This window comes from Balaenoptera physalus (assembly GCF_965194825.1).
Source record: "Balaenoptera physalus genome assembly, chromosome: 13".
NCBI lineage: Eukaryota > Metazoa > Chordata > Mammalia > Artiodactyla > Balaenopteridae > Balaenoptera > Balaenoptera physalus.
Genome location: NC_138892.1, coordinates 17,734,073 through 17,758,287, shown reverse-complemented (window position 1 = coordinate 17,758,287; position 24,215 = coordinate 17,734,073). Strand labels below are relative to the sequence as shown.

Genomic DNA, 24,215 nt, shown 5'->3' with positions numbered 1-24,215 from the left:
GGGGTGCGGGGGTGTGGGGCTGCTTTTCTCAAAGGCCCTGGCAGTGACACATGGTCAGAAGTTAGCTGAGACCTTTCTGAGGCTGAGATGGGGACAGCATCTTTCCAGAGCTCTAATCAAGGTCAGCTCCTTAAAGATTTTAAACTTGCCAAGAACAAACTAAAGTGTATTACAGGAAGGGTTGATGTGTGTCTGGGCGGAGTCTAATGGTTTTCTTGGATTTTGTCCCCCAGTTCTCAAGGGAGGTGATGCTGGGGTACCCAGTCGGACATCTCACACAAGATTCTAATTTCTTCCAGATTTCCCCTTCCCCTAGACAAGAGCCAGACATACCTGGCCTGAGTCCTGACTCCGGCCCTCTGCAACCTCCCTGAGCCTCACTTTCCCCATCTGTAACATGAGGGTAGTGTCACCTCCCGCAGGAATTGTGGTAACAGCCAGCAGTATTAATAACACTGATAACAAGGGCAGCTGGGACTCGGAGAAGACTTTACCATGTGTGTGAGAATAAGAGCTAATGCTTCTTGAATGCTCACCATATCCCAAATGCAGTGGTAAGCACTGTGTGTATTTTAACTCATTAATGTCTCACAACAGCTGAGGAGAAAACAGAGAGGTCAACAATTTGCCCAGAGTCACACAGCAAATACATGGCAGAGGCAGGACTCAAAGATGAGTGGAAGGCACTAGCTCAGACCACGGCATGCAGTGGGTTTCTCTGCCCTTCCCCAGGGACTGTGAGGCCAGCAGCCTGTTTCCCTTGTGGAATAACGCTTGCCGGCAGGGCGGTCAGTGCCTCCCCTTGTTCCTCTTTCTCTGACTGCCTTGCACCCTCTGCTCTTCATTTTTTTATTTTTCTTCTGTAAAAAGCCAGCCTTGGCCTTAGCAGGCTGCGCAAGGGACTGATTTTGCAGCGGAGGTGAGCTGGTGAGCATTTCTGCTGCCTCTTGGGGCCTGGTCTTTCTGAGGGGACCGGTTTACGGTTGTTTGAAACACAGGTGCTTGGTTTACAAAACCCAAGGTTGTTAGTCGATGAAATGCTCATCTCCCACCAAACAAGGTGGGGTTCAGACCCTTTGGGCTTGGGGGCAGTTCCCTCCTTAGAGCACCTGCACAGTTCCAGGGCCCCAGCTCCCCTGGGAGGGATGGAGACACCCCACTGGCTCAGCAGGTGGCCCGAGGGCATCTGACCCGAGAATGCAAAGGTGTTTGTCTGACTCTCCCTTTAAATTTTCTTTAGTTTTGCCAAATCAGTCCTCTTTTTAATGTAGATAAATCCTCTCCCCCAAATTCTACGAACAGACTTCCCGACACACCCATCCAGTGGGGCTTTGTCTTCTGAGCACCACCTCAGGGTGGTGGGGCAAGTCTGCGTGGTCCCCAGAGGCCCATAGAACCTGTGAATGGATTATCTTTCCTACTGCTTTGCTGCCGCCATCTTGAATAATCAAGATGCAACTGGCCAACAGAGATCTCTTCAGCCTTTAAGTCATCAAGCCCTTTTGTCCATCCCTTAACCAGTGAAGTAGGATTGGCGAGAACAGTGCCTGTGATAAAGGCGTTGCTCAGCGAGGCCTCTGTCACCCAGAGGACAGGACAGAAAACAAATATGCCCCCTTCCCGCGTGGCAGAGAGAAATAATTGCATATTTCATAAGGGGTTCTTAGTGTCTCATCTAGAATCCTTAACAAAATATGTAACCAGACCCCGTTTCATCCTTTGCTCTAGGTCCAGCTTCAAAGTTCAAAGGAGATTTTGTCCTTTTCATTATCTGACAAACCATGTAGAAGTTAGGTTTTGGGTGGTCTCTGCTAACCAGCAGAGACCATATTGTACGTCCCTTGGGTGCAGAATCCAAGCTTGAAGTAGACACTGGACCTGCCCCTCCGGGTGTTCTAGGAGAAAACCAAGGCAGCTGGATTAAAATGGAATTCTAAGGGGCTTTTAATTAAAAGGCTGTGGTATAGACCAGAGGCCAGGGTTTGATACCTGCTGTGAAACTAAAAATGGACCCTTTCCGCGAAGCAAATGGGAGAATCCCAGTGATGATGGGTTACTGGGAGTTGGAAAACAGGAGAGGCCGCACACATCTGCCTTCCCATCTCCACATACCCCGCCCCACCCCCCAGACAAAGGAGTTCAGCACCCCTGCTCCAGAATGGGCTTTTCTGGAAAGGGCAATCCAGGTATACTGGTGTAATGGTCTAGGGTGGGGTGTGCTAGGATTTGAAGTGCCTCAAAGTCTGCTATAAACCTGCTGTGGGGCTGAGACATTAGAGTGTAATCGCTCAAGCTGTTTCTAGACACGTGTTTTAACTGGACTTAGTGTGATTAGAATCCACTGCCTAATGAACCCGTGAGCCAGGTTGGAGATAGCTGAACAATCTCACAGCTGTCTAGCAGAACTCAGGGCCCTGAAAGACTAGGATATGGGACAGATAAATCTGGGTAGATGGATTAGGGAAGATATTAGGGACAAGTCTAGAACATGTCAGGCAGTTTAATTAGGAAGGATGATTTTGCCCATTTGGCAGTTTTGTCCAGTCCACCGCTGTAGGTGTAGGTCACCACTGTAATTTTGAACTGGTAGGTCTCTAGGAATCTAGGAGGAAACAGGTATTTATTTGGTCACCCCCCCAAGTGATGATGTAGTCATGGCAATGACAAATTACATGATCAGAACCTTCTAAAAGGGATGGTACCTACTCCTGGCCCATCACTGGGGGCTCCTAATATCTTGATTGATCAAATTTTGTGTTACACCCCTCAGGGTCCTACAATCCAGACCCTTTAAGGTCAACCTTGCTCCTGGTGCATCCCATTCAACCCATTGAGGAGCAATAGGTGGGTTAACCTAGCTGAAAGTTGACCTCAAGGCTGGGGAAATGGTCTTTCTGCCCAGGTGACTGAAGTTACATCAATCCAAACAGAAATTCGCTCCTCCAGGCCCAACAATGCAGGGCTCTGGAGCCAACAAGAGGGCTGGTGTGGGAGTGGATGGGCTCCAGGAGCGCAGGGCTCTCAGGAAGCAGGTTCCTCACACCCTGGTGTGGTGTCTTGGATGGTGGTGGAGTGGAGGTGATGAGACTGGACCAATCAGTCCGCCACCCAACACACTCCCAATGTTCCTCAGTGCTTGTTGAATGAATGAAGAAGCCGATGTGCCTTTATAATCATGTTTAGACAGACATCTACACTCAGAACCCAAGGAGGAAATCTTTTGTCCTCCAGTCTCCTTCATTCAGTCTCATTCAGTAGGTATTTATTGAGCATCTATTACGTGCCAGGCAGGGTGTAGGTATAGCGGTGAACACACAAACAAGCTCCTTGACCGCATACAGCTTGTAGAGGACAAGCAGATGGTCGTGGAATCATGAGAAGTGCTGGGAAGGAGGAGGAGCACAGGGGCTCTCACCTGCTCAAGAAAGTCCTCCCAGGAAGCGACATTTTAGCCTCTGCCTGACAGGTGAGTTAGGGGTCAGCTGGCAAAGGGGAGAGAGAAGTGGATCCAGTGCCTTCTGGCAGGTGGTCGGGTAAAATCCAGTATTGAAAGAGCTGATGATGGCCTCTAGACATAGCATGATTTTAGCAAACAACAACAATAATAATAATGGCTGCGATTTCTAACTGCTCTCCATCAAGAGAATCTTTACCTCCCTTTCACAGACTGTGGTTTTAATTGGGTGAGTGGTTCCTTTAGAAATAATTAGAGATTGTAATCAGTCACTACTCAGAAGTCTTGCAGGAACTCATTTGCAAGTCTCTTCAGGCTTGGCCTTAAAACTTCCCTAAAGCTGTGAGGACATGTCAGTCAAAGCCCCTGAGAAACCATGCTGGATTTCAGACTAAAAGAGAAGAGGAAGTCAGACGTGCCTGCAGTCAGCAGACACACCAGCACACACCATTTCTTAGTCTCGGTTCAGAAGCCTCTGGAATAATCAAACGGTCTTCAACTCCAAACTCCTTTTAAAAAAAAAAAGGGAAGAGTCCTGAGGTTAGTTTGCCTTGGCTCTGAGTTTGTTGTCTTTAAGAAGCAAGGAGTTGGAGTTGGAATGGGAATCTCAGACACAAGCCACCCATCCCTCTGAGGTTAGCGTAGATTTCAGGGTCACCTCACCTGTGTTTTAAAACTAGTCTGTCTTAGTGCTGTGCATTTTGCAGTGTCCCTGTGGCAAGTGCTGGCTACAGTGTGCTACTGTCCCCCTGGTTCAACTCAACATTAGAGACCCCTGAAGTTCTGTCCCCAATGACTTGAACATCCAGAGGCCCCATCCCTGCCCAGGAAAGCTTGCTCCCCTCCTGGTCCCTCCCCTGCCCTACTTGCTGGAGGGGATGGGGGAGAGGATAAAGGGGCAATGGCCACTGAGGAAGGCGGTGGGCAGAAAGGGACAAGGTAGACAGCCAGCATCTTTCTCCCTCAAGGGCCAGTTAAAGCAATACCATCCTTACTTTTGGTTGATTGTTGGAAGGGAAAATGTGGCTTACAGAACAGTGGAATCGCAATTAAAACGTAAGGGCAAAGCTGGAAAAATACACCAAAACATGAAAAATAATTATCTCTGGTGAATGGGAGTTTGGGGGATTTTTATTTTCCTCTTATCATTTACCTCTAATTATTACTTTTAGTTTCTAGAATTGTTTTAAATATTATAGCAAGAAAGAAAAAAAGAGAGACTGAAACAGAGACATGGAGGCCAAGACAAGGTGGCAGAGACACAGACACACGGCTGGAATGACCACTAGACCAGGGCAGTCTAAACTTGCCTCCTCTCCGACTTCCTCTGTCACCTTGAACTAGCGGCTCTTTGAACTTCAGCTTCCTCTTCTGTGCAGTCGTGCCTGTGACTCCTGTCTAGACCATCTTATCAGTTGTTGTGATGCTCAAGGGAGAAGATGTAAGGGGACCTGGTAAATTATGAGAGATTGTGTATATGAAGAGGATTGCTTTTATCCACTAATTAGGTGCTGAGGATTTAAACAGTGTTTCTTCACAGGTGATTTACGGGAATGATTTGTTAAGAATGCAGATTCCTGGGCAAAGATTGGATCTCTGGCACAGATTGAATCTCTGGGAACGGGGAGTGGGGCGGGGGTGGAATTTGCATTCTTAACAGGCACATACGTGCCCCTTCACCTGCCCTGCGGAATCTTGTGTTCATTAAAGTTTGAGATCCAGGCGTTTAAGGGAAACAGCATCATAGCAGGAACATGAGAAATGGATGTGCAGGCCCATACAGTGTGCATGATTAAAGTGTGTGCTTGTACGTTTAGAGGAAGCTCGTGACGCTGGGGAAGGGAGATCTACAAAGGGTAGGTCAGATTCAGAAAGGCTAAGAGGACAGGAGGTGTGGGACATCTGGCTGGGGGGTGCCTGGGGAGCAGGGGCACAGAGGTAGGTGGGGATGTCCTCTCCTTTCCTGGTCTTCCTCTCTGCATATGTGTATCAGGCTGCTGGGGTGATTTTGCACTCTCTGGTCCCTGATCTCCACCTGCCCCCATGACTGGGGGCTCTAAGTAGCACTGGGCTGGCTGTACAAGCTGGCACCTGGTTCCCTAACCCACTGGGCTGGCTGGTGTCAGATGCCAGCAGGGCCAGTCCAGAAACAAAGGCAGCACCAGGGCCTGCCTCTCGGGCCTTGGATGCACTGGTCTGCTCCCAGTAGACTCTGAAAACTCCTCTGCTCCCCCTACAGTTCCTTCACTCGTTCCTTTGAGAGGCAGCATGGCGCCGTGGCCAGCACACTCAGGAGCCACGTGCCTGGCTTGGAATCCTGTCTCTGCCGCTTGCTTGCTCGCTGTGTGACCTGAGACCAGTTACGTAACCTCTCTGTTCATGCAGCCTCTTGTCTCAGAGGGCTGTCATAAGGATTTTCACTGAGATAACCCTCACGAAAGCCTTGTCACAGGGCTTGGCACATAGGGAGGGTTCCATGACCGTTAGCTACTGATAACAGTTATCAGCTCTTCACCTGATAACCGTTTATGGAGCATCTACCATACTAGGTACGGAGGAGGGACCAGAAGCACAAGCTCATGGTCTGGGGCCTGAACAGGTGTGAAATAGCTTCCTGTGACACGGTGCGATAACAGCAGCATGTCCAGGACACAGGTGTCACAAAGCAGCTGCCTCATCAATTGGTCCAGAGGAGGAGACACTTGGATTTGGCCTTGAAACAAAAGGGGGCAGAATGCGGGTGCAGCATCCCACGGAGAGGGAAGAGCTGTGAAAAGCCCCGTCTAGGGTGTGACATCCTCACTCATTGTCTGCTCTGCTTGCAAAGAAATGGGACAGGAGGACCTCTTGATCGCTTACCCTCTGTCTCACAAGAGGCCAACAGTTGAATCCAAGGCTACCTTGGAGCAGGCAGAAGATGCAGCAGTTCCCTAGAAGGACTCTCCTGGCTCCTGGGTTATAGCTGCCAGAAGAGTCCCAGCCTGGCAGGCACCCCGTCCCAGCTGTGGGGTAATTAGCCTCTCAGAAGCACATCTGCAGCGTCCCAACGTTAATGCCAGTACAAGGATGAGCATCTGCTACTGACCCGTGGCAGCTCTTCAGCGTCCTTCTGAGCGTGGCCCTCTGCTGTCCGCTTCCAAGCCGTCTTCCTGGGGCCAGTTTTTGCTGCCTGCCCCCTTTCATCCTGTTTGTGCCTTGACTTTGGCCATCTCCTCCAGCATTCCAAGCCAAAGAGCACAAACTAACCAGAACCTTCCTTGGAGGGCTGGTTTGCTGCTCTCATGGGCTTTGGAAGAGCGGAGGGTGGACATACCCGTCACCCAGACTCAGCTGACCCCCGCCCTGTAAACAAGTGCAGCCCAAACAGTTACTCCCCCGCCAGTAAACCAAACAGGAAGTTCAATCCATAAGCAAACCAAAGCCCGAAGGAGTGTGCTAAAGAGATTTCATTATTTCCCAGTGTGTGTGGGCCGGTGGCTCTCTCCCACACTCAGACCTTGGAGGGTGAGCCCTGCTTGGGTCGGAAGTGTCAAGAAAACATCTAAAGAGAGGCTTTTCCTGGTTTTGTTTGGGGCGGGATGGGGAGCAGAGGATGGGGGGAATCTGGTACCTCCTGTCCTGTAAATGGGCTTTCAAGCTATCACTCTGAGGCCACATTTTATTATAGAAGAGCGAGCAAGCTGGTGTGAACCCCTGTATCCCTCCCTGCCGGCCCCAAGACTCAGGCCCAGAACTGGACCTCTCTGAGTTTCAGTGTTCTCATCTGTCAATCAGAGATGCTCTTACCCACCTCTCAGGGTTGAGGAAGGGACTCGGGAAATACACCAGGTTTCTAGCCCTAAGGAAAGATTTCTGAAATGTTAGTTCCCTCCCCTCCCCTTCTCTAGGATGATGTCCCGGCCCGAGTGTAATGATTCCAGAATGTGGTTTTGAATGAAACCGTGGCTTTCCCCAAGGAGCGTTCATTCACCAAGTAGTTTTGAGCGCAGCCTGGCGCTGTGCGGGCATGAGGAGCCAGCTGTGGGGCCTGCCCCCGTGGTCTGAGAGCCAGGCAGGTACAACGGTCTTTGCTGGAGTGTTTGGTGATTGTAGGTCTGCCTCTCCATCCTGGCTCTGGCCTAGGGCTGGAGAAGGGGGAGCCAGCTCCCCAGCTATGCTCCATCCCTTCACGGAGATAATGGAACTGCTGGTGGCCAGAAGTTGTGTTCTGGTGGCACCTCACGTATCGGGGGTCAGGGAGTGTTGGGTCATATCCGTGCCCTGTATGGCCTCCTGGGATCAGTGACTTCCTGGTGTGGACCAGGCTGTGGCTATAGCATGTTCTGTGTTGGCCCACGTGCTGGAAGCCAGCAGGGCTTTTCCTGTACACGTGCAGACTGTGGAACAGTGGAAAGCAATGATACCTGTTATTCTAAGGACTTTCGAGCCCTGACCGGGTCCCGGAAGGAGATCTAGACTATGGCATGTTTTCATGGCTGTTTTAACCCCAGGGGCATTTGTATGCAGCCTGAAAACCAAATCACTGGACTTTCACTTACTTTAAAAAAATTCATCTCTCACATTTGAAATCAACCCTCTTACCCCATCTCTCAGTTCCCCCCCATCTCTTTTCCGTTCTCCAAACCCACCGTCCAAGGGGTCAGGGATGGGAGAGACTCCAGGATGGGGGATGGGCAAGAGTATCTGGCACCTGTGTTACTAGATAATAAAACACCTCTTGGTGTTGTACCGGCTGAAATCACCCGGTCCCATTGTCCCTCAAGTCAAGGTGTTGGGATCAAACCTGAGCTCGGTCAGGTAAATCCCATTCATATCGGTGTCACGGTGTCCCCGAGGCATTTGCTGAATCCGGGAGGTTGACGTCATCTATCAATACCCTTGGTCTCCAGCGTCTCTTTGGCTGCCTCCTTCCCAGCTTGCTAATCATTTACGAGACCAGATGGCAGAACAAATGGTGATTTATTTTGCAGGGACATGAAGAATTGGAAACTAACTTTCCTTCTAGAATGAAATATTTATTAAGCATTTTTTAAGCCCTTATTTCTGGACACATCGTCCACAAAGAGGGCATCAGCCCTGTGCTTTGAACTTGACATGTACCATCTTGTTTAATCCTCCTTGTGCACTCTTGTGTAGTAGGTGTTTCCAGCCCCGTTAGAGGTGGGGAAACTGAGGCCCAGACCAGTTAAGTGACTTGTTCCGGGTCACACAGCTGGGATTCCCACCCCTGCCCCTCTAAAGTGTGTGCCTCTTCCACGATGCTGTGCTGTCATCAGGCTCTTTAACTAGAAGGTGATGTAGGTGAGAAGTGTCTTGCACATAAGTATAGAGGGCACGAGGCCAGACTTTGATTTTTGCTTGATGTAAGATGTCCAGATCACACAGGGAAACGATCTCCAAATCGATTCAAGATTGCCTAGTGGAATGGAAGAAAGAGGAAAGGGGACATTTATAAAGCCTTTGTGGATGTCACAGACTGTGGATGTCAAGAAAGGGCCTTGCCTGCTGTGGGGACATCTTCAAACCCAGAGAGTTCCTCAGTGCCCACTCCTGCACCCCAAGCCTGCCCACCAAGCAGGACTGAGCCTGAGCTGGGGTCACTTGGTGGTAATAGCAGGTGGTAATTAGCACATGCTGTGTTTCAGGCATTCTTCTGAGAGCTTTACCTATTCTGTGAGCTTGGTTCGACTGCTATTCCCACCTAACAGATGAGGAAACTGAGGCACAGAGAGGTAAAGTAACTTGCCCAGGGTCACACAGCTAACCAAGTGGCAGAGCTATGACTCAAACCCAGGGAGATTGGCTCTTATCTACACTGGCTCTGAGGGGAGGAACTCTGCATTTTGAGACTTGAAGTTAGGAGGAGAGACGGGCTTTGGGGAGGAGAGACCGGCTTGGGGGTGGAGTGGGGAAGGAGGTTCTTTGAAAAGCAAGCTGGGGTGATTTGAGCTGGGGATGCCGAGGGGGCTGCTCTCCAGCGCCACCCCTGGTGAGGATGAAGGACTGAGTAAATGTTCGCGGGTGGGAATGTAGGATTGGCCCCTCCCTGCCCCTCCAGCTCTCTCTGCAGCCTTTGGCTGGGCCCAGCTCCTGGGAAGAATGCTGCAGGGCTCTCCCTGTGCCAGCAGCTCCCAAGACAAACGGAGGGGAGGGCTGGGAGGGCCTGTCTGCAGAGTGGCACCTGGTGAGTGCTGCCGTCAGGAGGGACACAGGGCGTGCTTGTTCAGACCCGGCTGGCAGAGAGGTCGATGACTTCACACTTGTCTACAGAAGTGGATGTGCCTTTCTGTTATTCCTATTATTTTAATTTTTTTTTAATTTCAAAGCAGTTGGAAATACTTAACTGCTGGAGGAAAATCCAGCCCCAAAATCCAGAAAGAGGGTGGTTGGTCTCAGGATCTGATGTTGGTTCTGCCCAGGAGAGAGGTCCCTGCTGAGGGGCCAGTAATTCCAGGCCCTGTGTAGGCATGTGGTGGATGGCGTTCATTTCCCTTTCACCCAGGACCCATTTGACAGAAACAAAAACTGAGGCTCAGAGAGGTTGACTTGTCCAAGGTCACGTGGCAGACAAGGGGTAGGGTTTAGACCCGGGAGTTCAACCCAAGCACCTGCTCGGTCCTCTACCCTGGTCGTGAGTACAGATGTAGGTGGAAAGTGGGATGGACTGCAGTACTCTAGTCCCATATTTCTTACTCTGCCAGGAGCAAGGGTGAGGGTGTTGGCTCATTGCACCCTTCACCCCATGGGATCGAATGTGTCATGTTACACAAGAGCTTAGAACAGTGCTTGTGTTAGAACAGCACTCAAAAAACTCAGCTCTTCTGGTGGTGCTGTTGGCTCTGCTGTTAACAAGAGCAACGGTGATGACGATAGTAACCCTATGTGCTGTAAGAGAGGTAAATCCGGGCCCCTGGGGGACGCCAGGAAGAGGGGGTACCCAACTGATCTGGGATGAGGGTGAGGGTGGTCATCGTTTTGGAGGAAGGGAGGTCTGAAAGCCCACAGCAGTTAGCAGGAAGAGTGGCAAATCGGAGGAGGTGAAAGGAGTGAGGCTTTGGGTCTGCACAGATCCCTGCGCAAGGAAACGCAGCACTTCCGGAGAAGCCGCAGTGGCGGGCGTGCCCACCGGGCGACAGGGCCGGGACACGTGGGTCCTGAGTCCAGGCTCAGGAGTCTGAACTCCCCGAGGAAGGCAGTAGAGACTCGTTGGGGGCTTAAAGCGCAGGAACAGCGGAGTCCGAGCTGTGTTCAGAGGGACTGATCTGGTCAGGATGGGCCCCGGGCTTGGAGCGTCGGGAGCCATCCAGGTTAGAGGGGATGTGGTTTGCGCCAAGGCTGCCAGGATGGGGAGACAGGGCTGGGCTGCGAGGAGCTGATGTCCGGGCGTCTGGCAGGGCACTGGGCACACAGCAGTGCCGTTCCCAGAGGCGAGGACGCGGAAGAGGCAGGTGACAGCCACCTTCAGGTATTTGGAGGTTGAGATTCCTGCGGGACGTTCCCGGGGCAACCACCTGTGGGAAGGTGAGACCATGCTTCCTGCTTCCCCATGAATCCCACCTTCTCCAAAGTCTGCCCCTACAAAACGGCAACCCTTGTGTCCCTGAAAGGTCTGGGGAAGGAGCATTCCACGCGGAAGCGACAGGAAGTTCAACCACCCTGAGATGAAATGAGTGCGCCCGGTTCAGTGGAAGGAGGAAGGAAGCGGGGTGGACGGTGGAGGACGGGAAGGAGGGAGGGAGTGTTGCCAAATCTGGCTCCCTGTGCACCGATGTCGAATAGAAATACGGAGACAGAAAACTGGAAGACAAGAAATAGAGAGGCTTTTTCTTTTCTTTGCCAGGCCAAGGGAAGACACAGTAGGCTAACGCCTCAAGAACTGCGCCCCCCTCCTTGGGGAATCAGAGAAGATTTTATATGGGGGGCTCGCAGTCCGGGGTGTGTGATAAGGATCAAAGTAGTGAAGGTCTTGCATTTCTTTTCTTCTGCAAATTCATGGCCAAAGCTGGCATCAGGCGGCTCAGACCGGGTCTGGTGTCCCTGAAGTTATCGGCCCCGTGACCTTCTTTTCTGAAATGAAGAGTGCTACAAGGGAGTGTAGGGGGGGAGAAGATATGCCAGGTGCAAAGGGTAATTTGTATAGAGTCAGAGCGTAATCAGCTTTGTGAAGGACAAGTCTAGCTGTAAGTGTTTGTTAGTAGTAACAGCTAAAGAATAACCAAGATTGCTTAACTGTTTCAGGCTTGTTTATGTTGTTTCCCTAGCCTGTTCATTGTTTCCTTATCTTCCTTGTTTATCAGAGAAGTCTCATTTCTACTTTTGCTGCAACAGGAGGAAGGGCGAAAGGCAGGCAGGCAGGCAGGCAGGAGGGAGACCATCTTGCAGCAGAGGATGCTGGGAAAGAGGCCGGAGACGCACAAGCTCGCAGGGTGAACGCCGGGCCTGGCTGAGCTGGAGCTGCCCCCTGAGGCGTCCAACTTAGCCCCTTGTATTTCCAGATGTTTCTGGTTAGACATTCCTATAAAACTCGAGGAAAATGCCCCGCCCTTCTGGATTCTGGCCTGTTTGAAGCGCACCCAGGCTGACTGCGCTGTAGCAGAGCCCGGAGAAGCAGGGTGGGCAGGGGCCTGGGACCCTCATCGGGGGCTGCTCCGTAGCCGCATGGACGGCTGTGCGCCTGCACGAGGCCCTGGCGCCGGGGACGTGAGCGCTCCGCTGTGCCCAGAGCTGGCCGAGTGAGGGCCTCATAGAGGCTGGTTCGGCTCTGATCTGCTCTCCACCCGGGTGCCCATGGAAGACGGGGCCCCTTTAAGTTCCATGAGCAGAGCTGTAGATGTGCTAGAAGTAGTGCGTGAACCACCCAGAAAATCCGGTTTATGAAAGCCGTGGAGAAAGGCATCCGTCCCTGTGCCCTGTGAAGCGTGCTGATTGCCGGGCTCGATAGAAACAAAACACGGCTTCAGGAGACAAGGCAAAAGCCACATGGTGTGGCTTACAGAACTGAAACTGGTAGTATCTTCGGGAAAAAAATCTGTTTTCTCTTTAACACCATTTATCGATGATCTTTATGCGGTAAATTCTGAGAATTGTTGAAACCTCTTAACAACTTGAGGAAGGGCATTTAATCAGCGCTTCCTTCCTAAGAGCTTGGTTCAGTAATCACTGCCCTGGTGTTTTCAATGCCCGCAGAAGCCATGCCTGCCCCTCCAAGGTAGATCTGGGCAGTGGATGAGCCTGTGTGCTCCAGGCTCTTCCTGATGGGAATGACTTAGGGTCATAAATAAAGGTGGATCAGCTACAGGTCAGCGTGGGCGTGACTAGGCTCGAGGCCGAAGACCCCTGCTCCAGAACTGGGCCACCAGGGTTAAATCTGGCCCCTACGACTTACAAGCTGTGGGCCTTGACATAAGTGTTGAAGCTCCCTGAGCCTCAGTTTACTCATCTGTAAAGTGGGGATAGCACTTCTAGGTTATCCTGAGGATTGACTGAGATGGTGGCTGTCGAGTGCTTAGTAGGATGCCTGGCACATGGCAGGTGCCTGGCCCTCCCGTCCCATTACTGGACGGACACCGCCAGCACTATCCTTGTGGCACGCAGGCACAGTTCCCACACAGTGGACTGCACTCCAGGCACAAAGGTCCAGGTCACAGTGGACCTCTCCGTCAAAGAGCGAAGGTTGACGACCTTGGAGAAACGCTTAACCTTCTGGGCCTCAGGTCCCTTATCTATAAAACGAGGTGTTAGTTTACACCTCACAGAGGTATCAGAATCAGAGGTAAAATTAGGTAAAGTCTCAGCACAGTAGGTCTGGGTCTGCCATGGCCATCATGGTGACTCCATATTTGACAGACGGGCCTCCTGCTGTCAGTCAGGCTCTGGTGATCCATGACTTCATTTAAGGATGCAGAGTTCCCCACGGCAGTAAAGAGACAGGAGCCCTCATGGACCCAGTTATTTCTCAGTCCTCTCGGTCCCGGGCAAGAGTCTATTGCCATGCAGAACCCCCATCCCAACCCGGGGTCTTCCTGGTCCATCCCTGTCCCTCCACCATATCTGATCCCGACTGGACTCAGAACCTCACCTGCCACATGACAAGTACTCGCTAAACGTTGACCTCAGTAAATGCAACACCTGGTTTTCTTCCTTTTTCCACCTAAGCCTGCAGGTGAATTTGTAGTTTTTTGTAGTCTGGCCACCTTGGGGTCGTAGACTTGTTAACAAATGGTCAGTTGATCTAGAATCTTCTAGATCATTCTGTTTCACTCCAGAGCTCACACTGACCCTTTGCCCAGCGCCTTCCTCAGGGCAGTCCAGCAGACACAAGAGTGGAGGTATTCCTGCCTCTCTTGAGTGACTGCAGTTTTTATGGTTTTCAGAAGAAAACAGAAACAGGGGAGGAGGAATCCCCCAGGAGGTGGTTTTGCACCCAGGGCCCAGCCTGGAGAATTTGCAGAGCAGGGGGAAGTGAAAGGTGAGCCCTGGGGGAGAGCAGTACCAAGGCTCTGTCTCCTGGGAACACGGTGGTGGCCTGTCCCCAGCTGTCATCATGTGCCTTTGGTCCCTGGAGCTCAAAGGCCTCCCCTGGAGGCTTCAGTCACCACAGGAAGTAGATTCATTCATGAAAATCAGTCCCCCCAGGCCCTGACCCCACTTGCTTTTCTGAACCTCTTGTTCATTGCTTTGGCTCAGAGAATGCCACTTAGTCTATAAAAAAAAGATTCCCAGCAGCCCACCTTGCCCCGCCAGTGTAATTATGTCTGTGAAGCTTCCTTTCTGGAAGGCTGGGGTGGGGGTGTGCTGCAGCCTCCCATAGGCCCCTGTAGACTCATTCAGCTTTGGCGGATCAGCCTGTCCCTGTCACTTGGGGCGCACGGCCTGTGCAGGGACAGCCCCGCTCTCTGTTCCTGCTGAGTCTTCGTGCTTCCAGTTCCCACCCCAGCCCCGGCTTGTGTGGCCTTTTAGCCCAGCTCACAAATGCTCCTCTCTCCAGCTTCCCAGGAACACTCCTTTCTTGGGGAAATCATTTCCTCCCCCAGAAAAAGGGCATTGCCTGTGCTATCTTGTCCTACTTCATCCTCATGCCCACCTTGTGACATAAAGAGCTCTCAGGTATTGAGTGCTTATGTGCCAGGGCATACATAGCTCTTCTCGTCTGATCTTTTCCACCACCTTCGAGGGGGGGGCTGTTGTTTTGCCCATTTTACAGATGGGGAAATAGAGGCTTGGGGAGGTTAAGAAAGCCCCACGCTTCTAGGCTCGTAGGCACTAGATCTGGGAGTCTGACACCAGCGTCCTCCTAACCCCTGGGTGAGCACTTGTCAACTGCCACGTTGCATTATGTTTTCCTTTCCTCATCCACGTCTGTTGTTAGAATGTGAAATTTCTCCCCAGAGACATAACTTATCTGGCTCTGCGCTGGCCACCCGCCAGTGCCTGAGCCTGGGGCTTGGTTGCTTAGCCTGTGCCAGCTGAGGGATTGAGACGAAGTATGGAGCAGCTGCCAGGTGTTCGGTGTCCCTCCTGGGCATGGAGAGTAGGGCTGGGAGGTCAGTGACCTGCTGGGCAGTGGGAGAGGGGCGAGCCAACCAATCCAAAGCCCACCGAGGGGTAAAGTGGGGGGACCTGCAGGTTGTAGACTGGGTCAGCTTGGAGGCTAGGGTACCAATAGTGTGCCTGCCAGAGGTCAGGGGTCAGAGCCTTTTCTGCCCCGCTCAGGAGCCTGGGCCAGGAGTCTGGGCGCATGCAGCTCGAGCTTTCTCTCCCACTCTGCCCTGGACTCGCCACTATTTGGCCTCCACCCAAAAGAGACAGGGGAAGTGAAAGGACAGATGACATCAGCCACTCTTCCCTCCTTGTTGGCACCTCAGGGCAGAGGTCTAGCTGGGGAAGGTGATGTGGGGAATTTCCGCATCTTTTCATTGCTGCATTGGCCTGAATAGAACATGAGTGACGCCTCTGAGATAGTCCCCTGTGCACCCGCAGTGCGTTGGGCAAACAGCGAGCTGTTATCACCGCCACATAGAACCTTAGGAGGTCGGTGCTGTCCTAGGCCCCATTTTACTGATGAGAATATTGAGGCCCATGTCAAGTAACTTGCCCAACTTCCATAGCTGGTAGGTGGTGGAGCCAGATTTTAAGCCCAGGCTGTCTAGCTGCAGAGTCTGTGTTCGGAGCCATTCTGCCCCTTGATGGAAACAGCTACAAAGAAGACCTCGTTTTTTTCCCCCATGGGAAAGCAATTTTAACTTTGAATATTAATTGCATGTTCATTAGTAGCAGCCATGGGCCAGGTGATATGCTTTGTTCTTTGCCGACTTTATCCCTTCAAACCTCATGACAGCCTGTAAAGTATGTGCTGCCATAAACTTCCACTTTACAGATGAGGAAACTGAGGCTGGGAGGGTGGAAATGCCAACCCTGGGTCATGGCACTGTCAGGGGCATTGCCAGGATCCATGTCCAGATGTGTCTGCCTGACTTCAGAGTCTGATGTCTGATCTCTGTGTCGGGTTGACTGAGCAGAATCCTAGACTTCCTAGGCAGGGTAAGAAAGCAAATACTCTCAATATTTGTTCAGTATTTATTTAATGGGATCAGGAAGACACTGATTTTCTATAAAAATTCTATCCTGAAATTGAGTCACTTATTTTCTTCCACTGGCCCAAATAGTCACTGTTCTTTTTTTTTTTTTTTTTTTAATTTTCTTCATTCTTAAAACTTCTTCTATTTTTTAATTTAATTTTTACTTTATATTGGAGTATAGTTGATTTGCAATATTGTATTAGTTTCAGGTGTACAGCAAAGTGGTTCAGTTATACATATATCTACTCTTTTTCAGATTCTTTTCCCATATAGGTCATTACAGACTATTGAGTGGAGTTCCCTGTGCTATACAGCAGGTCCTTGTTGCTTATCTATTTTATATATAGTACTGTGTATCTGTTAATCCAGAACTCCTAATTTATCACTCCCCCCAACCTTTCCCCTTTGGTAACCGCAAGTTTGTTTCCTATGTCTGTGAGTCTGTTTCTGTTTTATAAATAAGTTCGTTTGTATCATCTATTTAGATTCCACATATAAATGATATCATATATTTGTCTTTCTCTGTCTGACTTACTTCACTTAGTATATAATCTCTAGGTCCATCCATGTTGCTGCAAATGGCATTATTTCATTCTTTTTTATGGCTGAGTAGTATTCCATTGTATATATGTCCCACATCTTCTTTATACATTCCTCTGTCATTGGGCATTTAGGTTGCTTCCACGTCTTGGCTATTGTAAATAGTGCTGCAGTGAACACTGGGGGTGCATGTATCTGTTTGAATTATAGTTTTCTCCTGATACATGCCCAGGAGTGGGATTGCTGGATCATATACAGTAGTTCTATTGATATTTCTAGTTTTTTCAGGAACCTCCATACTGTTCTCCGTAGTGGTTGTACCAATTTACATTCCCACCAACAGTGTCAGAGGGTTCCCTTTTCTCCACACCCTCTCTAGCATTTATTGTTTGCAGACATTTTGATGATGGCCATTCTGACCAGTGTGAGGTGATACCTCATAGTGGTTTTGATTTGCATTTCTCTAATAATTAGCAATGTTGAGAATCTTTTCATGTGCTTTTTGGCCATCTGTATGTCTTCTTTGGAGAAATGTCTACTTAGGTCTTCTGCCCATTTTTCGATTGGATTTGTTTGTTTTGATATTGAGCTGTACAAGCTACTTCTGTGTTTTGGAAATTAATCAGTTGTCGGTCACCTCATTTGCAAATATTTTCTCCGTGGGTTGTCTTTTCCTTTTGTTTATGGTTTCCTTTGCTGTGCAAAGGCTTTTAAGTTTGATTAGGTTCCATTTGTTTATTTTTGTTTTTATTTTCATTACTCTAGGAGGTGGATCCTAAAAGATACTGCTGTGATTTATGTCAAAGAGTGTTCTTCCTATGTTTTCCTCTAAGAATTTTATAGTAACCGGTCTTACATTTAGGTCTTTAATCCATTTTGAGTTTATTTTTGTGTATGGTGTTACAGAGTGTTCTAGTTTCATTCTTTTACATGTCCAGTTTTCCCAGCACCACTTATTGAAGAGACTGTCTTTTCTGCATTGTATATCCTTGCCTCCTTTGTCATAGATTAGTTGACCATAGGTGTGTGGGTTTATTTCTGGGCTTTCTATCCTGTTCCATTGGTCTATATTTCTGTTTTTGTGCCACTACCATACTGTCTTTTGTTTTGTTTTGTTTTTGAATTTTATTTATTTTTTATACAGCAGGTTCTTATTAGTTATCCATTTTATACATTATTAGTGTATACATGTCAATCCCAATATCCCAATTCATCTCACCACCACCACCACCCCGCTTTCCCCCCTTGGTGTCCATACATTTGTTCTCTACAGCTGTGTCTCTATTTCTGCCTTGCAAACCAGTTCATCTGTACCATTTTTCTGTATTCCACATATATGCATTAATATATGATATTTGTTTTTCTCTTTCTGACTTACTTCACTCTGTATGACAGTCTCTAGGTCCATCCATGTCTCTACAAATGACCCAGTTTCATTCCTTTTTATGGCTGAGTAATATTCCATTGTATGTATGTACCACATCCTTTTTTTTTTTTTTTTTTGGCTATGTTAGGTCTTCATTGCTGTGCGTGGGCTTTATCTAGTTGTGTCGAGCGGGGCTACTCTTTCATTGCGGTGTGCAGGCTTCTCATTGTGGTGGCTTCTCTTGTTGCAGAGCACGGGCTCTAGGCACGCGGGTTTCAGTAGTTGTGGCTCATGGGCTCCAGACGCGCAGGCTCAGTAGTTGTGGCTCACGGGCTTATTTGCTCAGTGGCATGTGGATCTTCCCAAACCAGGGCTTGAACCCGTGTCCCCTGCATTGGGAGGCAGATTCTTAACCACTGCGCCACCAGGGAAGCCCTATCACATCTTCTTTATCCATTCGTCTGTCAATGGGCATTTAGGTTGCTTCCATGACCTGGCTATTGTAAATGGTGCTGCAATGAACACTGGGGTACATGACTCTTTTTGAATTATGGTTTTCTCGGGGTATATGCCCAGTAGTCGGATTGCTGGGTCATATGGTAATTCTATTTTTAGTTTTTTAAGGAACCTCCATACTGTTCTCCATAGTGGCTGTATCAATTTACATTCCCACCAACAGTGCAAGAGGGTTCCCTTTTCTCCACACCCTCTCCAGCATTTGTTGTTTGTAGATTTTCTGAGATGCCCATTCTAACCAGTGTGAGGTGATACCTCATTGTAGTTTTGATTTGCATTTCTCTAATAATTAGTGATGTTGAGCAGCTTTTCATGTGCCTCTTGGCCATCTGTATATCTTCTTTGGAGAAACGTCTGTTTATGTCTTCTGCCCATTTTTGGATTGGGTTGTTTGTTTTTCTAATATTGAGCTGCATGAGCTGTTTATATATTTTGGAGATTAATCCTTTGTCTGTTGATGCGTTTGCAAATATTTTCTCCCATTCTGAGTGTTGTCTTTTCGTCTTGTTTATGGTTTCCTTTGCTATGCAAAAGCTTTTAAGTTTCATTAGGTCCCATCTGTTTATTTTTGTTTTTATTTCCATTACCCTAGGAGGTGGGTCAAAAGAAATCTTGCTGTGATTTATGTCAGAGTGTTCTCCCTGTGTTTTCCTCTAAGAGTTTTATAGTGTCCAGTCTTACATTTTGGTCTTTAATCCATTTTGAGTTTATTTTTGTGTATGGTGTTTGTTAGGGAGTGTTCTGATTTCATTCTTTTACATGCAGCTGTCCAGTTTTCCCAGCACCACTTATTGAAGAGACTGTCTTTTCTCCATTATATATCCTTGCCTCCTTTGTCATAGATTAGTTGACCATAGGTGCGTGGGTTTTTCCCTGGGCTTTCTATCCTGTTCCATTGATCTATATTTCTGTTTTTGTGCCAGTACCATATTGTCTTGATTACTGTAGCTTTGTAGTATAGGCTGAAGTCAGGGATCAGATTTCTCCAGCTCTGTTTCTTTCCCTAGAGATTGCTTTGGCTATTTGAGGTCTTTTGTGTCTCCATACAAATTTTAAGATTTTTTGTTCTAGTTCTGTAAAAAATGCCATTGGTAATTTGATAGGGATTGCATTGAATCTGTAGATTGCTTTGGGTAGGATAGTCATTTTCACAATATTGATTCTTCCAGTCCAAGAACATGGTATATCTCTCCATCTGTTTGTGTCATCTTTGATTTCTTTCATCAGTGTCTTACAGTTTTCTGAGTACAGGTCTTTTACCTCCTTAGGTAGGTTTATTCCTAGGTATTTTATTCTTTTTGTTGCAATGGTAAATGGGATTGTTTCCTTAATTTCTCTTTCTGATCTTTCGTTGTTAGTGTATAGGAATGCAAGAGATTTCTGTGCAGTAATTTTGTACCCTGCAACTTTACCAAATTCATTGATTAGCTCTAGTAGTTTTCTGGTGGCATCTTTAGGATTACCTATGTATAGTATCATGTCATCTGCAAACAGTAACAGTTTTACTTTTTCTTTTCCAATTTGGATTCCTTTTCTTTCTTTTTCTTCCCTGATTGCCGTGGCTAGGACTTCCAAAACTATGTTGAATAAGAGTGGCGAGAGTGGACATCCTTGTCTTGTTCCTGATCTTAGAGGAAATGCTTTCAGTTTTTCACCATTGAGAATGATGTTTGCTGTGGGTTTGTCATATATGGCCTTTATTATGCTGAGGTAGGTTCCCTCTGTGCGCACTTTCTGGAGAGTTTTTATCATAAATGGGTGATGAATTTTGTCAAAAGCTTTTTCTGCATCTATTGAGATGATCATATGGTTTTTCTTCTTCAATTTGTTAATATGGTGTATCACATTGATTTGTGTATATTGAAGAATCCTTGCATCCCTGGGATAAATCCCACTTGGTCATGGTGTATGATCCCTTCAATGTGTTGTTGAATTCTGTTTGCTAGTATTTTGTTGAGGATTTCTGCAACTATATTCATCAGTGATATTGGTCTGTAATTTTCTTTTTTTGTAGTATCGTTGTCTGGTTTTGCTATCGGGGTGATGGTGGCCTCGTAGAATGAGTTTGGGAGTGTTCCTTCCTCTGCAATTTTTTGGAAGAGTTTGAGAAGGATGGGTATTAGCTCTTCTCTAAATGTTTCATAGAATTCACCTGTGAAGCCATCTGGTCCTGGACTTTTGCTTGTTGGAAGATTTTTAATCACGGTTCCAATTTCATTACTTGAGATTGGTCTGTTCATATTTTCTGTTTCTTCCTGGTTCAGTCTTGGAAGGTTATACCTTTCTAAGAATTTGTCCATTTCTTCCAGGTTGTCCATTTTATTGGCATAGAGTTGCTTGTAGTAGTCTCTTAGGATGCTTTGTATTTCTGTGGTGTCCATTGTAACTTCTTTTTCATTTCTAATTTTATTGATTTGAGGCCTCTCCCTCTTTTTCTTGATGAGTCTGGCTAAAGGTTTATCAGTTTTGTTTATCTTCTCAAAGAACCAGGTTTTAGTTTTATTGATCTTTGCTATTGTTTTCTTTGTTTCTATTTCATTTATTTCTGCTCTGATCTTTATGATTTCTTTCCTTCTACTAACTTTGGGTTTTGTTTATTCTTCTTTCTCTAGTTCCTTTAGGTGTAAGGTTAGATTGTTTACTTGAGATTTTTCTTATTTCTTTAGGTAGGCTTGTATAGCTATAAACTTCCCTCTTAGGACTGCTTTTGCATCACATAGGTTTTGGTTTTTTGTTTGTTTGTTTAATTTTATTTTTTTATAAGCAGGTTCTTATTAGTTATCTATTTTAAACATATTAGTGTATATATGTCAATCCCAGTCTCCCAATTCATCCCACCACCACCCCCCGCTTTCCCCCGTTGGTGTCCATACGTTTCCATCCCATAGGTTTTGGATCGTCGTGTTTTCGTTGTCATTTGTCTCTAGGTATTTTTTGATTTCCTCTCTGAGTCCTTCAGTGATCTCTTGGTTATTTAGTAACGTATTGTTTAGCCTCCATGTGTTTGTGTTTTTTACGTTTTTTTCCCTGTAATTCATTTCTAATCTCATAGCGTTGTGGTCAGGAAAGATGCTTGATATGATTTCAATTTTCTTAAATTTACTGAGGCTTGATTTGTGACCCAAGATGTGATCTATCCTGGAGAATGTTCCGTGCGCACTTGAGAAGAAAGTGTAATCTGCTGTTTTGGGATGGAATGTCCTATAAATATCATTAAATCTATCTGGTCTATTGTGTCATTTAAAGCTTCTGTTTCCTTATTTATTTTCATTTTGGATGATCTGTCCATTGGTGTAAGTGAGGTGTTAAAGTCTCCCACTATTATTGTGTTACTGTCAATTTCCTCTTTTATAGCTGTTAGGAGTTGCCTTATGTATTGAGGTGCTCCTATGTTGGGTGCATATATATTTATAATTGTTCTATCTTCTTCTTGGATTGATACCTTGATCATTATGTAGTGTCCTTCCTTGCCTCTTGTAACATTCTTTATTTTAAAGTCTATTTTATCTGATATGAGTATAGCTATTCCAGCTTTCTTTTGATTTCCATTTGCATGGAATATCTTTTTCCATCCCCTCACTTTCAGTCTGTATGTGTCCCTAGGTCTGAAGTGGGTCTCTTGTAGACAGCATATATATGGGTCTTGTTTTTGTATCCATTCAGCAAGCCTGTGTCTTTTGGTTGGAGCATTTAATCCATTCACATTTAAGGTAATTATCGATATGTATGTTCCTATGACCATTTTCTTAATTGTTTTGGGTTTGTTTTTGTAGGTCCTTTTCTTCTCTTGTGTCTCCCACTTAGAGAAGTTCCTTTAGCATTTGTTGTAGAGCTGGTTTGGTGGTGCTGAATTCTCTTAGCTTTTGCTTGTCTGTAAAGCTTTTGATTTCTCCATCAAATCTGAATGAGATCCTTGCCGGGTAGAGTAATCTTGGTTGTAGGTTCTTCCCTTTCATCACTTTAAGTATATCATTGCACTCCCTTCTGGCTTGTAGAGTTTCTGCTGAGAAATCAGCTGTTAACCTTATGGGAGTTCCCTTGTATGTTATTTGTTGTTTTTCCCTTGCTGCTTTCAATAATTTTTCTTTGTCTTTAATGTTTGCCAATTTGATTACTATGTGTCTCAGCGTGTTTCTCCTTGGGTTTATCCTGTATGGGACTCGCTGCACTTCCTAGACTTGGGTGGCTATTTCCTTTCCCATGTTAGGGAAGTTTTCAACTATAATCTCTTCAAATATTTTCTTGGGTCCTTTCTCTCTCTCTTCTTCTGGGACCCTATAATGTGAATGTTGGTGCATTTAATGTTGTCCCAGAGGTCTCTTAGGCTGTCTTCATTTCTTTTCATTCTTTTTTCTTTATTCTGTTCCATGGCAGTGAATTCCATCATTCTGTCTTGTAGGTCACTTATCCATTCTTCTGCCTCAGTTATTCTGCTATTGATTCCTTCTAGTGTATTTTTCATTTCAGTTATTGTATTGTTCATCTCTGTTTGTTCTTTAATTCTTCTAGGTGTTTGTTCTTTAATTCTCCTAGGTCTTTGTTAAACATTTCTTGCATCTTCTTGATCTTTGCCTTCATTCTTTTTCTGAGGTCCTGGATCATCTTCACTATCATTATTCTGAATTCTTTTTCTGGAAGGTTGCCTATCTCCACTTCATTTAGTTGTTTTTCTGGGGTTTTAGTTCCTTCATCTGGTACATAGTCCTCTGCCTTTTCATTTTGTCTATCATCTTTTCATTTTGTCTATGTTTCTGTGAATGTGGTTTTCGTTCCACAGGCTGCAGGACTGTAGTTTTTCTTGCTTCTGCTGTCTGCCCTCTGGTGGATGAGGCTATCTACGAGGCTTTTGCAAGCTTCCTGATGGGAGGTACTGAGTACCATAGTATTTTGATTACTGTAGCTTTGTAGTATAGTCTGAAGGCAGGGAGCCTGATTCCTCCAGCTCCGTTGTTCTTTCTCAGGATTGCTTTGGCTATTCAGGGCCTTTTGTGTTTCCATACAAATTAAAACATTTTTTTGTTCTAGTTCTGTGGAAAATGCCATTGGTAATTTAATAGGGATTGCATTGAATCTGTAGATTGCCTTCGATGGTATAGTCATGGTGACAATATTGATTCTTCCAATCCAAGAACATGGTATATCTTTCCATCTGTTTGTGTCGTCTTTAATTTCTTTCATCAGCGTCTTATAGTTTTCAGAGTACAGGTCTTTTGCCTCCTTAGGTATTATTCCTAGGTATTTTATTCTTTATGATGTGATGGTAAATGGGATTGTTTCCTTAATTTCTCTTTCTGATCTTTTGTTGTTATTGTATAGAAATGCAAGAAACTTCTGCGTATTAATTTTGTATCCTGCACCTTCACTGAATTCATTGATGAGCTGTAGTAGTTTTCTGGTATCATCTTTAGGATTTTCTATGGATAGTATCCTGTCATCTGCAAACAGCAGAGTCACTTCTTTTAAAAAAATCATCAAGTCTTTTCCCAGTTCTTGCTTCACTTTTCTTTAATGGATTCCTCAATCAAGCCAGCCCAGGGCGACCTTTGCCATGTTCCCTATACTGGCTAATCAAAAAGGTCACTGGCTCCTGTTCAGTTTCAGAAATTCCACTGATCATGACTCACATGATACTCCTTAGGTTGCTGGAAGCAGGGTTGTTTGCTACATCTCACAGAGATGTTTTAGCACCATGTAGGTGGCACTTGGGCTGGCCCACCCATCACTGTGTTCCTGGATCCATCCCTGTGCCATGGACAAGGGC

General features: G+C 46.8%; 1 protein-coding gene and 2 long non-coding RNA genes across 6 annotated transcripts in view; 2 read left to right on the top strand and 1 right to left on the bottom strand.

Annotated features, from left to right (window-relative positions):
* LOC309640632 overlaps positions 1 to 18,184 on the bottom strand; it is a 230,781-nt gene extending 212,597 nt beyond the window's left edge. The window contains exon 1 of the long non-coding RNA XR_014252323.1: positions 18,137 to 18,184. This is a non-coding gene — a long non-coding RNA (uncharacterized lncRNA). The remainder of the gene's footprint in view (positions 1 to 18,136) is intronic.
* Positions 1 to 24,215, top strand: part of LOC309640621 — a 487,501-nt gene that overhangs the window by 422,667 nt on the left and 40,619 nt on the right. The window lies entirely within an intron of this gene.
* The window catches only part of CHST11 (carbohydrate sulfotransferase 11), a 282,761-nt gene that overhangs the window by 238,531 nt on the left and 20,015 nt on the right, over positions 1 to 24,215 (top strand). The gene's annotated exons all lie outside the window — the stretch shown is intronic.